Source organism: Peromyscus maniculatus, chromosome 2, assembly GCF_049852395.1.
Source record: "Peromyscus maniculatus bairdii isolate BWxNUB_F1_BW_parent chromosome 2, HU_Pman_BW_mat_3.1, whole genome shotgun sequence".
NCBI classification, from domain to species: Eukaryota; Metazoa; Chordata; class Mammalia; order Rodentia; family Cricetidae; genus Peromyscus; species Peromyscus maniculatus.
Window position 1 is genome coordinate 111,899,020 of NC_134853.1, and position 15,050 is coordinate 111,914,069.

The following is a 15,050-nucleotide window of genomic DNA, read 5'->3' on the forward strand; positions in this document are numbered from 1 at the left end:
CTGGTTTTCTAATTGAACCTGCTAGTGTATGTCTTTTGACTGAGGACTTAAAATCATTAATATTCAAATTTATTATTGAAAGATACATATTAGTTTTTGTCATTTTGTTGATTTTTAAAGTGTTTTCTTAGCACTTGCTTGAAAAACTATCTTGGTTTTGACTAATTTTTCCCATGTGGCCTCTTGAGTATGTTTAAGGTTTTATTTAGTCCAAAATATTTCTTCCTCTTTATAGCTGGATTAATGGTCAGTTGCTTAGTCCTTTAGTGCTCTTGTTTTATTTTCTATTTTTTCAATTTTCTTCAGTTTTCATAGATAGCTTTCCAGGATATAAAAGTTTATGTTGAAAGTTGTGATATTTCAGAAATTGGAATACAACTTCTTAAGACCGTTTAATTTGGGCATTTCTATAAAATAATCAGCTTTTATTCTTTTGGGTCTGCCTTTATGTCTGGCTCCTCCCTTCTCTCTCACAATTTTCAATTTCCTTTTTTTAATTGCTGTGTAGTATACACTATGGAGTTTTGTTTTCTGATCCTTTGTATCTGTGTTTTATGAACCTTTCACACTTATCTCTTTAGTTAGAGTTGGGAAACTTTCTTCTGTGATTTGATTGACTGTATTAACTATGCCTTAAACCCATAACTCCTCTCCTGCTTCTAAGCCCATAATTCTTGGATTCAGACTTTCTATAGTTTATGTTTTTTAAATTTATCATTTTCTTTGATTGAGCGATCCAGTTCCTCTGCTTTATCATCAAGCATTTATATTCTATCTTCTTCTTGATCCATTCTATTAGGGAAGCTTCCGTCTAAGATTTTTATTAAATGTTTTGAATTTTTTACTTCCTGGTTGACTTCACTTGGGGTTTTCTCTTGTATTTCTCTTTATTCACTTCCATTTTCATCTCCTGAATTTTTTTCCTTACTTCATCTATTACTGATTTCTTGGATTTCAATTCATTTTATTCCTGTCCTCTTTACATTCATCCAATTATGTATGTATGTTTTGTTTCATGTCTTGAACTCATTAAACATGTTTATAATTTTTCTTCTAAATTATTTTTCTTGAATTTATTCTAAGTTGTTCCCCTTAGGGAAGATCACTGTTGAATTGGTGATTATTTAGGGATAACATTATTTTTATTTATCATCTGTTGTGACAGCTACGTCAAGATCTGGGATATAGTTTTCTTTTTGTATGAGTTTTAACCTACTAGGACAAAATCTCAAAGTGGGATGGTGGGCTGAGGAAGACTAGAGGGAACAGAAACAAGACTGTTGTCCAAGGAGATCCAAGACAGTTGTAGAATTTTATACCAAGTCCAGGGCTCTGGCCAGACAAACTGAGTAGAGTACTGGGGCCTGTAGGTACAGAGGAAGAGAGTGTAGGAGTCATGGGTAAATAAGTAGAAGCCTGGAGATTCAAGGCAGAACTGATGTTGAGAGAGCAGGACAGGGGTGGGGTCACTCACTGGTCATGGGGCTGGAGGAAAGACAGGAAGCAGGTGTGGTATATGAGTTCAGTGACAGAGATGTTCAGGCTTGAGGCAAGGGCAGGATCACTTACAGGTCTTGGCCTAGAGGTACCACATGGACATTGATTAGTTTTGATGATCAGCATGGGAAGCTGGCTACAAAGCAAGCAAGGTCTGGGTGGGAGCAGTGGTAGGGTCACTTACCTAGACTGAAGGAGTGGCTGTGGCATGTGTGACCAGAAGAAGAGCAGGCAGTTATTCTAGATGATTTCTGGGTGTGGAGGAACACTCCTGCTATTGTTTGTTTATATATTTGGGGGTTTTTTTAACCTCTTTTTGTGTTTATCTCTTTTTGCACAGAATGTTGCATGACCTTTGTCCTTAAACAGTCTAGCACTCTGCTTTCTGTGGTGATATTTTATTTGTACTGAAATGTGATAATATTTTATTTGTATGTTGATAAATAAAGTTTGCCTGGAGATCAGAGGAAATAGCAGGCCATTAACACAAAAGTCTGGCAGTGGTAGCACACTCCCTTAGTCTGATCACATGGCAGGCGAGGTCTCTGTGTGTTCAAGGACATACCAAGGAACAGCCAGGTGTGGTGACACACGCTTTTAATCCCAGTACCAACCCTAGAGACCTGGAGGTCTGTACAGATAGGCAATGACAAGGAAGTGAGGTAGCTGGGATAAGAGTCACTGAGAGGGCAGAACAGCAAGGCACTAAAGGTGTGGGTAGACAGGAAGCAGCTCACTTTTGGTAGCTGCAGAGCTGGAGAGGTAAGGTTAGTGGCTATCACTATTTCCCTGATCTCTGAGGCTTTCACCCCTATATTTGGTTCCATGCTTTTATTTAATAAGACCGCTTAGAAATTCATCTACAGCTTTCTTTTAGGAATTGTAATAATTGGGATCTTTTTTGTTTGTATAATTTACATATGAATATTCTTGCCTTTGCTTTATTTTTGAATATTTCTTCTTCCTTTCCTCCTCTCTTTTATCTCACTTCTCTACTCTCCACAACAGGATGAAAGCAGAAAGGCTTGAATTCTAAGCTTAGATGTAGGGAGAAACAGCTCCTTATGTTTATTATGCCTTATGCATTTCTCTCTGGACATATGCACAGGCATAGGTACTCACTGACACACACCATGGCAGATGATATTTTTCAGAGAAGTCTCTGAAGCTAACACATTTACCCTCAACGTTTGGGATGTTGGTTTTCTTTATTTTTCTCTCTTTTTTATTATTAAGAAATTTTCTATTCATTTTACATACCAACCTTAGATCCCCATCTCCTCCCTTCTCCCACCCCCAGCTTTCCACCCTAACCCATGCCCCACTCCTACCTCCTTCAAGGTAGGTCCTCCCATGGGGAGTCAGCAGAGCCTGGTACATTCAGATGAGACAGGTCCAAGCCTCTCTCCCTGCACCAAGGTTGTGTAAGGTGTCCCACCATAGGCACTGAGCTCCAAAAAGCCCACTCATGCACCAGGGATGGATCCTGATCCCACTGCCAGGTGGCCCCTTAAGCAGGTCGAGCTATACAACTGTCTTACCTGTGTAGAGAGCCTAGGGTAATCTCATGTTCTCTCAATAGAATTGTGATGTATTCTCCATTAATTTAGCCAGAATGTTCTTTTCTAAAGCACAGTTCTAGTCTTGCAATAATGTAAAAATTAAGTCCCCTTTCTCACTAAGTTCCCTTTATAAAGAGGGGGGATTCTGAAGCAAGATATGAGCTTTTCACATTAGCCTTTGCTTTCAGGAGCCTCCTCTCCTGGAGCTGCTTACTTCACAGATCCCAAGATTACCAAGAGTTTGCAGTATCTCCAAAAATTTTATGCTTTTGCTAATGCTACTCCCTCCAGCCCAATTCTCCTCCCTCATGTGGAAACTTCAAGTTGTTTTTATTTGTTTTTAAATGCATATCTGTGTTAATACCTTTAATTTAAAACTTTTTGAATCTACAGTGACTGTAGCCTTTATTTTATACTCTCATTATATTGTATAGAGTGTTATCCAAATCCCCAAACTCTTATTGTATTCATTTGCTTACATTTGCCTCTTTTATAGATCTCTAAGTTTATTGTCCACTCCTTATACACATACAAGTCATATATCAGGCAGAATAAATGAGAGATTTATATTGAACTTTCTGGAAATGTGTATTTGCCAATACCATTTTGGAAGACAAATGTTACAATCATGAATTTATAATTTATTTTAGGGTAGTGTAGAATTTTCTCCCTCCTTTAGTGATCTTTGTTTAGGTCCCTTAGTGATCAAGTGTTCATTAATAAAGTGATTAGCCCAGATTATGAATGCACTCAGGCAGAAAAGTATGTCAAACTAGGTGAGGAAACCCATGACCCCATAAAAACCAGAGGAGCAGAGTGATACAGTTCCATCAATACATAACAGGTGACACTTATGCACAGATACACACCTGTGAACACACATACTTTCCAGATTTTAGTTTTAGATTTGTCTACAAGCAGTCATTGAAATACAAGTTGCTAAGGACACCTTACTAATCAGAGTAGGATTCCAAAGCTTACCTAAAACTGTCTCAACTGCCAGATAACTTCCAAGAAATCATGAGGTTAGGGATGTTTAACTGGTCCATTGAAAGGAAATGGGGTCTCTAATAGGGGAAGGAGAGAAACACAAATGAAAAAGAAAAAGAAAAAGGAGTAAAAGTAAGGATGTCTAAAAATTTCATAAGGAATCATATTAACTATCTACCTAAAAATACGTATAAACACATAATTTGGTATATAAATACACATATATAGTTTAAATGCAATTTTTTACTTGAGCTGATAATGATCCCTCAAAGAGCCAAAGACCACTTAACAAAATTCCCAACACTAGGCATAAGAAATACTTTTCTGAGTTGTTTGTTAAAGATGTTTTAGAGATGTCCAAAGCATTAAAGGTTATTAATATTGCCCTTAATGCCCACTAGAGATGGAAAGTAAGTTCATATTGCTGGAGACATTATGCACTTCAAACAAAGGGTCCAGAGGTCACTGAGTTGGAACTGACCTTAATGCATTCCTCCTGAGGCTAAGCTTTCATGACACCAGAAGGCACCATGCAAACTTCCACAGGAGAAAAGCAACCAATAGTTCTACCCAACTATGATGCCTGTGAATCACTACAACCACCAGTGTGGCACAATAACTCTAGGTATGTGGAATAGTGGCACACATACCTTGGCAGTAACCAACAGCTCTCTAATTGAACTTAAGACCCACTTAATAATAAGGAAATCATGCTGGTACTGAAAACTTAGCCAGCTATTGAACGATAGTGAATTCATGGATCTTGGAGGAGAACATACAACCTTACCTCCCTAAAGCAGTATAATCCTAACTACATTATAAGTATTTGTCTTTTACCTACATGGACAAATGTAGTCCTCACCCCTCATCAAGGAAATTTCTCTTTTAACAAATAGAAATCATTACAGAAAAAAAACAAACAGCCAAAATACAGAGTTGTTGAGCCTAGACCCAACTGATATATCTACAATAAAATTTCCACACTTAAGGCTCAGGATCATTGCAGAAGAGGGGAAGAAAGACTATAAAAGCCAGGGAAACAGGGTTTGTTGTGAGATTGTGTGTCTTAGGAATGTCAGAAGCTACACCCATTAAGTCTCACTAATATGTCTGCCACACCTGACCTGAACAAGGAGTAAACCAACAGACCTGCTAACATGGACAGAGAAAAGCTCATGAGTCCTCAACCCTACAGGATAACTACAGGCAACTAAGCAATGATGAGAGACACAGAAGTAGTCTTCCCCAGGGAAGAGCACACAGTTGATAATCTAATACCAGATGGTCAGCTCTGAAAAATAATAAAAGTAGCATTATACAGGCTGAGCAAGTTGTATTTATTACTTAGGAATATATGCATATGCATATATCTATATGTAACAGCAGGAATGAGAGCAGAAGCCCTGAATTTGTAAGTCAGCAAGGAAGAGTATAGAGCAGGATTTAAAGGGAGGAAGAGGAAAGGAAAAATGATGTAATTATATTTTAATATCAAAAAACAAAGGAAATAACAATAAATGTCTAGTGGTCTGATTCTCTGAATGTCTAGTTATAATGAATATCACATTCCTTTCAGAGTTTACTTGAGGTGGTGATAAATCATAAAAATGTATAAATTGTCTTTTCTGTTACTGAAATATCAGCTAAATTCAAGATTGACTAATCTCTTATAAAACATGTTCTTATTTTCTTTGCAATTATTGTAATGTGGCTTGGGGGAACAAAAACAGTATTGTTTCTATTTTTGATTGCTCCAGAATTAGCGATGTACTTACATGGTATATTTTAAATATATTTGCTAATTACAGGAAGCATCTCAGAATTGTTTCTGCCCATAAATGTAGGTGAATAGTTATATAAATTCTTTTTTCCAATGTGCAAACTCTTAACTAGAAAATAATACCACAAGATGGACAAAATTAGATATATTAACATACATTTTCTTTTCTATCTTAAGTATCGTATATCAAAATCAATCAATCGTTGATATACTTTACTTAGCCTAGAGTAGGCAGATTAATTTTTCTCTACTCACAACACTTTTAACTCTGGGATTTGTATGTGACTCCAAGTATATAGGTATATAAAATGGGTTTTAAAACAAAAGTTTACTGCTAATACATAATAAATAAATTTATTTTGCAATTGTTTGGTATGTAAATAGTTTTAACCTTCATTTAAAGATGAAGGCAAATTTGTATATTATTAAGTCAGATATTGATGTTTTTCTAAAAAAATATGTTTTCTCAAAATGTCATGTCAGGGATCTTTTAATTTAATTTTATTTTGATCGTTATTTAATTCTATTTATTTATTTAGTCTTAAGGATTTTGTGCATATACTATGACCTCCAGTTTTGTGTTTTTATAAGATTCTTAAGAATTCAAATGAGTATGTCTCTGCATCTGCATCCATCTCTTGTACCTTTTCTTGGGGTCTTTTCCTTCTGTTCGTTTGTTTGTTTTCTATTCAAATTTGTTTGTTTTTACTTTATCTTATTGTATTTCATTTTATTTTATCATTCCTTATATGCCTTTTTGTTTTCTAAGGGGAAACTAAAAGGGGGTAAATCTGAGCAGGAGAGGAAGTGGGAGGAGCTAGGAGAAGCAGAGAAGAGACCGCCATTAGAATATAATGTATGAAAAACAGTCATTTGAAATAAAAAAAAATTATATTTTGACAATTTCATCCACTTACATTTTTATCATTTTTACCTTATCTCTCTTTCTCCAGCAGGAGTCCTTCTTTCCCTCTTCTACTGCCATGTCTTCTGTTTATTTACTTAGCTGTCTGGTGTGTGTCTCTGTGAGAAAGAGAGAGGAAGTTTTTGGTTTTTTTGGTGGTGGTGGTGGTGGTGGTGGTGGTGGTGGTGGTGGTGGTGGTGGTAGTGGTGGTGGTGGGTTTTTTGGTTTTTCAAGACAGGGTTTCTCTGTGGGACAGTCCTGGCTATTCTGGAACTCGCTTTGTAGATCAGGTTGGCCTCAAATTCACTAAGATCTCCCTGCCTCTGACTCCAAGTGCCGAGATTAAAGGTGTGTACCATCACCACCGGCTAAGATCCACTAAGTTTAATTAGAGTTTCATACCTGAACATAGGTGGGAGGTTACTTACCTAAGTAAAGGCAACTATCAGTGGCTACAACACTGGGGAAAATGATATTATCTCCTTCAACAACCATTAACCACCAATAGTCCCTCAAGGAGGACTATAACCTAACAGGCTCTTTCCCATCCGTGATGAAAGTTAAGGGGGTCTGTCTTAGTTAGGATTACTATTGCTGTGTTGAAATACCATGACCAAAAGCAACTTGGAGAGGAAAGGGGTTTTTTTAGCTTATGTTTCCACATCACTCTTCATAACTGAAGGAAGTCAAGACAGTAATTCAAACAAGGCAGAAACCTGGAGGCAGGAGTTGATGCAGAGGCCACTGAGGGGTGCTGCTTATTGATTTGCATTTATGGCTTGTGCAGACAGATTTCTTATAGAATCTAGGACCCCCAGCCCAGGCATGGCACCACCCACAAGGGGCTGGGTCCTCCCACATCTATCAATGAGTAAGAAGATGCCTTACAGGCCTGCCTACAGCTTGATCTTATTAAGGCATTTTTTTCAGTTGAGGTTCCATCCTCTGAAATGATTCTAGAATGTGTCAAGTTGACATGAAACTATGCAGCACAGGGTGCATTTATGGTTAGGTCTTGTGTAGATAAACAGGGCTGCAGTGTGGGTTTATGATTGCAATAGCTGTGTCACGTACAAAAGACATCTCTTTTTGTTGCATGATTCCCCGTTCCTTGGCCCTTACCATAAAATTCTAGTAGGAAACTAAGAATAATGACAATATCTTGTATTATTTGTGTGGTTTCTGTGGCTTCCCTGAATAGACACATCCACAGTCAGTACTGTGACTTTTGTTTAATAACCCATAGCTTGTGAGAAGAGCACCCATAGAGGTTATCTCTGATCAACCTCTTTATTTTAGACTACATTTTGAATAAACTCATAAAATAGCAGATTTAATATGACTATTCCAGATATTGTTAGTTTTGGTTACCTCCTCACATTCCACTTCTGTTTCCCTGTCCTCCTATGTAGCATGAATCTTAAAAGTTCTTATTAATAAAATCAAACCAGAGGCCAGTTATTGTGGTCAATGCTGGTAGATCAGAGAGACAGAACTAGCCACAGCTACCTTACCTCACCAGATCCTCAGCTGGTCTTATCTCCTCAGACTGGAAGCCTCTGAATCCTCATCCAGAATGGGTCTCGGCTGAATTGCTGCTCAAAAGCCTGAATGCTTAACCAGCCAAATGCTTCTAGTTTCTGGTCTTCACGCCTTTCTACCACCACTCCCTGGGATTAAAGGCTCGCTTTCTGGGATTAAAGGCGTGATGAGTCACCACACCTGTCTGTATCCTTGAACACATGGATTTCTGCCTCTGGAATGTTAGGATTAAAGGCGTGTGCTACCACTGCCTATCCTTTATGTTTAATATTGTGGCTGCTCTGTCTCTGACCCCAGATAAGTTTATTAGCATGCACAATATTTGGGGGAATACAATTCCACACTCCTCCCTGTAGATGTAACCAATCGTATTATTAAAATAAGAAACACAGAGCCAAGGTAAAAGAGAAAAGCCGAGAGGTCAGAGCTCAGAGATAAAATCTTACCTCCTGCAGTGCTCCTAGCTTCCCCGAGAGAGGGAGGTACTTCCTGTGTCCCTGTTTAAATAATCTTTCTGTTCTGCCTTCTCATTGGTTGTAAACCCAACCACATGACTGCCTCATCACTGCCTGTAAGTACCGCCCTCCAGGTCTTAAAGGCGTATGTCTCCAATACTGGCTGTATCCCTGAACACACAGAAATCTACCTAGCTCTTCTAACCACCACGCTCTCACTATGGCTCTAATAGCTCTGACCCCAGGGCAACTTTATTTATTAACATAAAATTAAAATAACATTTCAGTACAAATAAAATATCACCACATTTCCCCTTTTCTATTTTAATAAAAAGAAAAAAGGCAAAAGGTTATAACTAACAAAAGAAAAACTATATACAAAAGTACAATAACTATATACAATATATACAAGTAACAAATACCTAAACGATGTCTAGTCCATTTGTATTTGACAAATCAGAGAAAATAATTCCCTTATCTATCCTATTTTAGTAAGTCCAAAATGTATCTAATTCACTTTCTATCCTAATTAATCTTCAACTATAACTAACTAATCTTCAACTCCCTCAGAGACCCAAGAAGGAAATAATATTAGCTAACAAAAATAAAAACAGGAAGTGCACAAAAGCAACTTCCAAAAATTTTGTGAGTTGACAGAAACAGCCAGCTGCCTGGACAGTCACCTGAGGTTTCTCCACAGTGTTGGGGCATCATCTTCAGCCTATAGGCTTAGCGTATCTGACAAACTCATTTGTGAAGTAGGTTGTACACAAGGTCAACAGTTCAACCTCACACTGGGTGAGAGCAGTCCATGTACCAGAAACACCTGAATTCCACTAGTGTCATGTCATGATTCAGGATTTTAAATTCTGGAAATTGTTGATGGTTTTTGAATTCAGCTGTCCATTCTTCTTGGCTGTGTATATATGGCTTCATCTAAGCATGCCCTTCTCCACATCCCTCTATTAAATGCCAGTCTACTATTGAGAGGCGTGAGCTTTCAGTTGCTGTTCCATTGCACAACAGAAGCCATCGGCCCACTGCCTGTTCAGCTGCCTTCGAAGAAAAGGACACTGTACCTTTTCCAGATTGTGAAGGCGACTTCAGGGATGGTGCCATATTGTCCTGGCCTCAGAAGATGCCTTTTGATAAAGCCATAACCACACTTGTTTGGCAGGAATTGGTAGTCCTTTGTTTCGTGTTCTGTCTGTCCATTTTTTCCTGTTGATACGAGGATACTTTGTTGTCCAGTGGCTAACTTTTGCCACAATGAAAATTAACTCCATATGCAGTTTCTTCAATGCCCATATTTTCTCTGAAGTAGATTGGTACTGCCAGGAGCCGACATGTCTCAAAAAAGAAAAATTTCTAAGTTATTAAAACATTTTAAATGCCATATTCTGTAGATCTCTGAAGGGTTTGAAGATGACCTGTCTAAAATACATCTGCTCAATTTTTAAAACATATCTAATATGACTACAATTTCTATTGTAATGTCTAACTACTAACTTTCATTTCTTTATATCCTAATAGTTGGTAATAATGTAAAGTATTTAAAACTAGTAACTATCTTTTTCTTTTCTTTTCTTTCTTTCTTTCTTTCTTTTTTTTTTTTTTAAACAAGAACCTTAAATCTAATCTCCTTTGCTTAGCCTTTTTCCTAACCCTTGACAACAACTTGTAACCAACCCCCTAAACAATTGAAAATTATCCCAGACCCAAAACCCATTAAAAGAACCAAAAAACCACCTGCCCCACACCACTTCTTTGGCAATGTGGGTGTCATATTCTTAAAATTGCTTCCTGCTGGGTATGGGGGAAGTTATCTTTATCCTGAAAGAAAAATTTAGGTTAATTGTCAACTTCTAGGAAAGGTAACTATATCCTTCATTATTATCCAGTCTGTGTATAAAGCCAAAGTTCAGGGTTTATCTCAAGTCCTTATTCAAGTAGTCTTTGAGACTGGATCATCTCAGCTAGTCATCTCAAAATTGTTCTGAGCACCTTGTAGTTCAAAGCTGATCTGTAGATGATGTTTGTCAGCTTAGTGATATTATTATTGTCCACGTGGAATTGTTGTTGTTGTTGTTGTTGTGGGGCCCCATCTTCTTTCCGGAGACTTCAGTTGATGTTAGGCCTGGCCGTGATTTCCTGCAGAAAACTGATAAGAGACTCGAACACAAAGACATATATATGCAGCTAACTGAAGCCTTTTTTCTAGAATTAGTTAGTACTCTATATGACCATTCATATCTTAACAAAGTTTAAAATGTATATATATATTAATCTTGTAAATTTTGATATAAAATTTATACTTTAAGAAAAGTTTAAAGAATCAGAATAGAATCAAAGAGTTGAGATTAGTAATAGAATAGTCCCTTAATTAATTTGGCTTTTGTCCTGTCCCATAGCAGAAAATGGCTCTTTTATTCTGTCATGATACAGGGAGTTTGTATTTTCATTTTAACAACATGCTTGAGTTTAAAGAAGGAGAGAGCCATTCTCCAACTCCAAAGTCAGCTTTAAATTTTAATTGAACTGGGACTATTAGAAAACCAATAGTGTTAAATCTTCAGAGAAAAGCAGAAACAAACATTTAAGAAGACATAAAATTTTTTAGATAATATATACCCATATGCCATATACTCCCATATACTCTGTTTCCTGGGATAGATGATTTGTCCTTTTTCTTCAGTTGTCTCATTTGTCTTGTGTCCTTCAGATTCCTTAACCTTCATTCTCCTAAAAGACAAAAACAAAAACCTTCCCCCAAGACTAATTTTGGGGATGTTCCTTTTTGGCAAGTTATTATCTGATTAAATGGAAAGACATGTGTTACAGGTACAAGTTAGTTTAAATTGGATGTTCATGCTGATTGATGAACTATCACCTCCTCTAATTAAGAGGTTTCTCTTGTTCAAATCGAACCTTTATCAATTTTGATGGTACCCACAGCTTATCTTCTCCTGTAGAAACAAAAGCAAAACCTCGTCCCCAACGTAATACATACCCTGGCTTCCATTCTGAGGTCAGCACATCCTTAAAGTATATAGGCTGATTTAATTCTGTAGTTTTTTCTATTACCCAATGTCTCTCTGCAGCTGTTGTTCCTTTCTCATTGGCATTCAGAAAATTCAAAGTTAATAGAGCATTATGCAGTCTATTTCTGGGGGGTTTTGTTACTCCTTTCTGTTTATTTAGCATATCCTTTAGAGTTCTGTTTGACCTTTCTATAACTGCTTGACCTGTAGGATTATGTGGTATACCTGTAATATGCTTTATATTGTAATAAGCAAAAAACTGTTTCATTTTAACAGAGACATATGATGGAGCATTGTCAGTTTTGATTTGTGCAGGTATACCCATAATGGCCATAACTTCTAGCAAATGAGTGATTACAGAATCAGCTTTTTCAGAACTCAAAGCAGTTGCCCACTGAAATCCTGAATAAGTATCGATAGTGTGGTGTACATATTTCAGTTTTCCAAATTCTGCAAAGTGAAACACGTCCATCTGCCAGATTTCATTCCTCTGAGTACCCTTTGGGTTACATCCTGCTGGTAATGGTGTTTGATTATAGAAGGAACAAGTAGGACATTTCTTTACTATTTCTTTGGCTTGTTGCCAGGTTATGGGAAAATCCTTTTTTAAACCTTTACTATTGACATGATGTTTTTTATGAAATTCTGAGGCCTCCAGCACATTTCCTATCAATAATTTATCAATCTCATCATTGCCTTGTGCTAGAGGGCCTGGCAGACCAGTATGAGATCGGATGTGAGTTATATATAAAGGATGACTCCTTTTCCTGATTGTATCTTGTAATTGAATAAATAGTGAAGTTAATTCTGAAGCATCAGGGATAAATTCTGCAGTCTCAATATGTAATACCACTCTTTCAGCATACTGAGAGTCAGTTACTATGTTGAGAGGTTCTGAAAAATCCATTAATACCAACAGAATAGCATACAATTCTGATTTTTGCACTGAATTATAAGGACTTTGTACCACTTTACTTAAATTTTCTGATTTGTAACCTGCCTTTCCTTGTTTGTTGGCATCTGTATAAAATGTACGAACTCCAGATATGGGTTTTTGCCGTACAATTCGAGGCAAGATCCAATCAGCTCTCTTTATAAAATCAATTCTGTTGCTTTTGGGATATTTGCTGTTAATTTCTCCCAAAAAATTACTGCAAGCTCTTTGCCAAGGTTCACTTTCTGTCCATAATTTTTCAATGTCCTCCTTAGTTAAAGGTACGACAATTTCTGCTGGGTCTATTCCTGCTAACTGACGAAGTCTCAATTTTCCTTTCCAAATCAAGTCAGAGATTTTTTCCCCATAAGTTTTTAATTTTTTATTTGGTTTATTTGGTAAAAATATCCATTCCAATATAATATCTTCCCTCTGCATTAATATTCCAGTAGGGGAATGCCTAGAAGGTAAAATAACCAAAATGCAATCCAGCTTTGGATCAATACGATCCACATGCCCTTCATGTACTTTCTTTTCTACCAAGGCCAATTCTTTCTCAGCTTCAGGTGATAATTCTCTTGGACTATTTAAGTCCTTGTCACCTTCTAAGGTTTTGAACAAATTAGTCAGTTCATCATTTTTTACCCCAACAATAGTTCGTAGATGAGAAATATCTCCAAATAATCTTTGAAAGTCATTAAGAGTCTGTAGTCTATCTCTCCTAATTTGCACCTTTTGGGGTCTAATTTTTTGTAGCTCTATTTTATATCCTAAATAATTAATAGAATCTCCTCTTTGTATTTTTTCAGGAGCAATTTGTAATCCCCAGCAAGGCAAAATTTTCTTTACTTCTTCAAACATTCTTTCTAAAGTATCTGCATTTGAGTCAGCTAGTAAAATATCATCCATATAATGATAAATTATAGATTTAGGAAATTTTTTACGTATCACTTCCAATGGCTGTTGTACAAAATATTGGCACAGAGTTGGGCTATTTAACATTCCCTGTGGGAGGACCCTCCATTGAAATCTTTTAACCGGTTGAGAATTATTATAAGTAGGCACTGTGAAAGCAAATCTTTCTTTGTCCTTTTCTTGTAAGGGTATTGAAAAGAAACAGTCTTTTAAATCAATAACTATGAGAGGCCATCCTTTTGGTAACAGAGTAGGCAAAGGAATTCCAGATTGTAGAGAGCCCATCGGCTGAATTACTTTGTTAATTGCTCTAAGGTCTGTTACCATTCTCCATTTACCAGATTTCTTTTTAATAACAAATACAGGAGAATTCCAAGGGCTGGTTGACTGTTCAATATGCTGAGCATTTAACTGTTCTTCTACCAGCTCTTCTAAAGCCTGGAGTTTCTCTGTTGTTAAAGGCCATTGCTGAACCCATACAGGCTTGCCTGTTAACCATTTTAAAGGTAGAGCTGTTGGTATTTTTGGAAGATTATCAGTTGTTGTGCCCTGTTCCTGTATAATATGGATGGCTGGTGACCACTCAAAATAATGCCTTCTAATATTTCTCTCAGAAACATGTGCTAGTTTATGATTTGTTTCTGAGATTGGAGGGATTTTAATCTGAGTATTCCATTGTTGCAACAAGTCTCGACCCCACAGGTTCATAGCTATGTTAGCGACATATGGTTTTAATTTTCCTCTCTGTCCTTCTGGACCTATACATTCCAGCCATCTTGCACTCTGTTTCACTCCAGATAATGTCCCAATTCCTAACAGTTGAACGTTTACCTCCTGAAGAGGCCAAGCTGGATGCCAAAATTCTGGTGCAATTATGGTAATGTCCGCACCTGTGTCTACCAGACCAGACAACAAAACACCATTTATTTTTATCGTTAATTTTGGTCTCTGTTCATTAATAGAAGTTTGCCAAAAAATTTTCTTTATGTTTTCTCCTGAATTTTCTATTCTCTCTTTTTCATCATCCTGACCAGCATGATTTATTCCAATAGTCATTTGGTTATTTAATCGCTCAGAGCAGGGATTTCCTCTACAGCTGCAGGACAGGTTTGAACTGGTTTTGCTATGGGGGCCTGCATGAGGCCCCTCCGGGAGTTTCCCGAAAACTGAGGCAAAGGATTACCCTGTCTGTCCTTTGTTGATCTACATTCGTTGGTCCAGTGTTTTCCCTTACCACACCTTCTGCATACTCCAGAAGGAAGGGGCATTCTGTTGCCATTGTTCCTTGAAGAAACATTGCTTCTAGGAATGACCTGTTTACAGTCCCTTTTAAAATGTCCTTGCTTTCCACACCCAAAACATTTAACACTCCTCAAACCTTTTGAAATTACTTCTCCTACCCACGTATCATGCTCATCAACCTCAACATT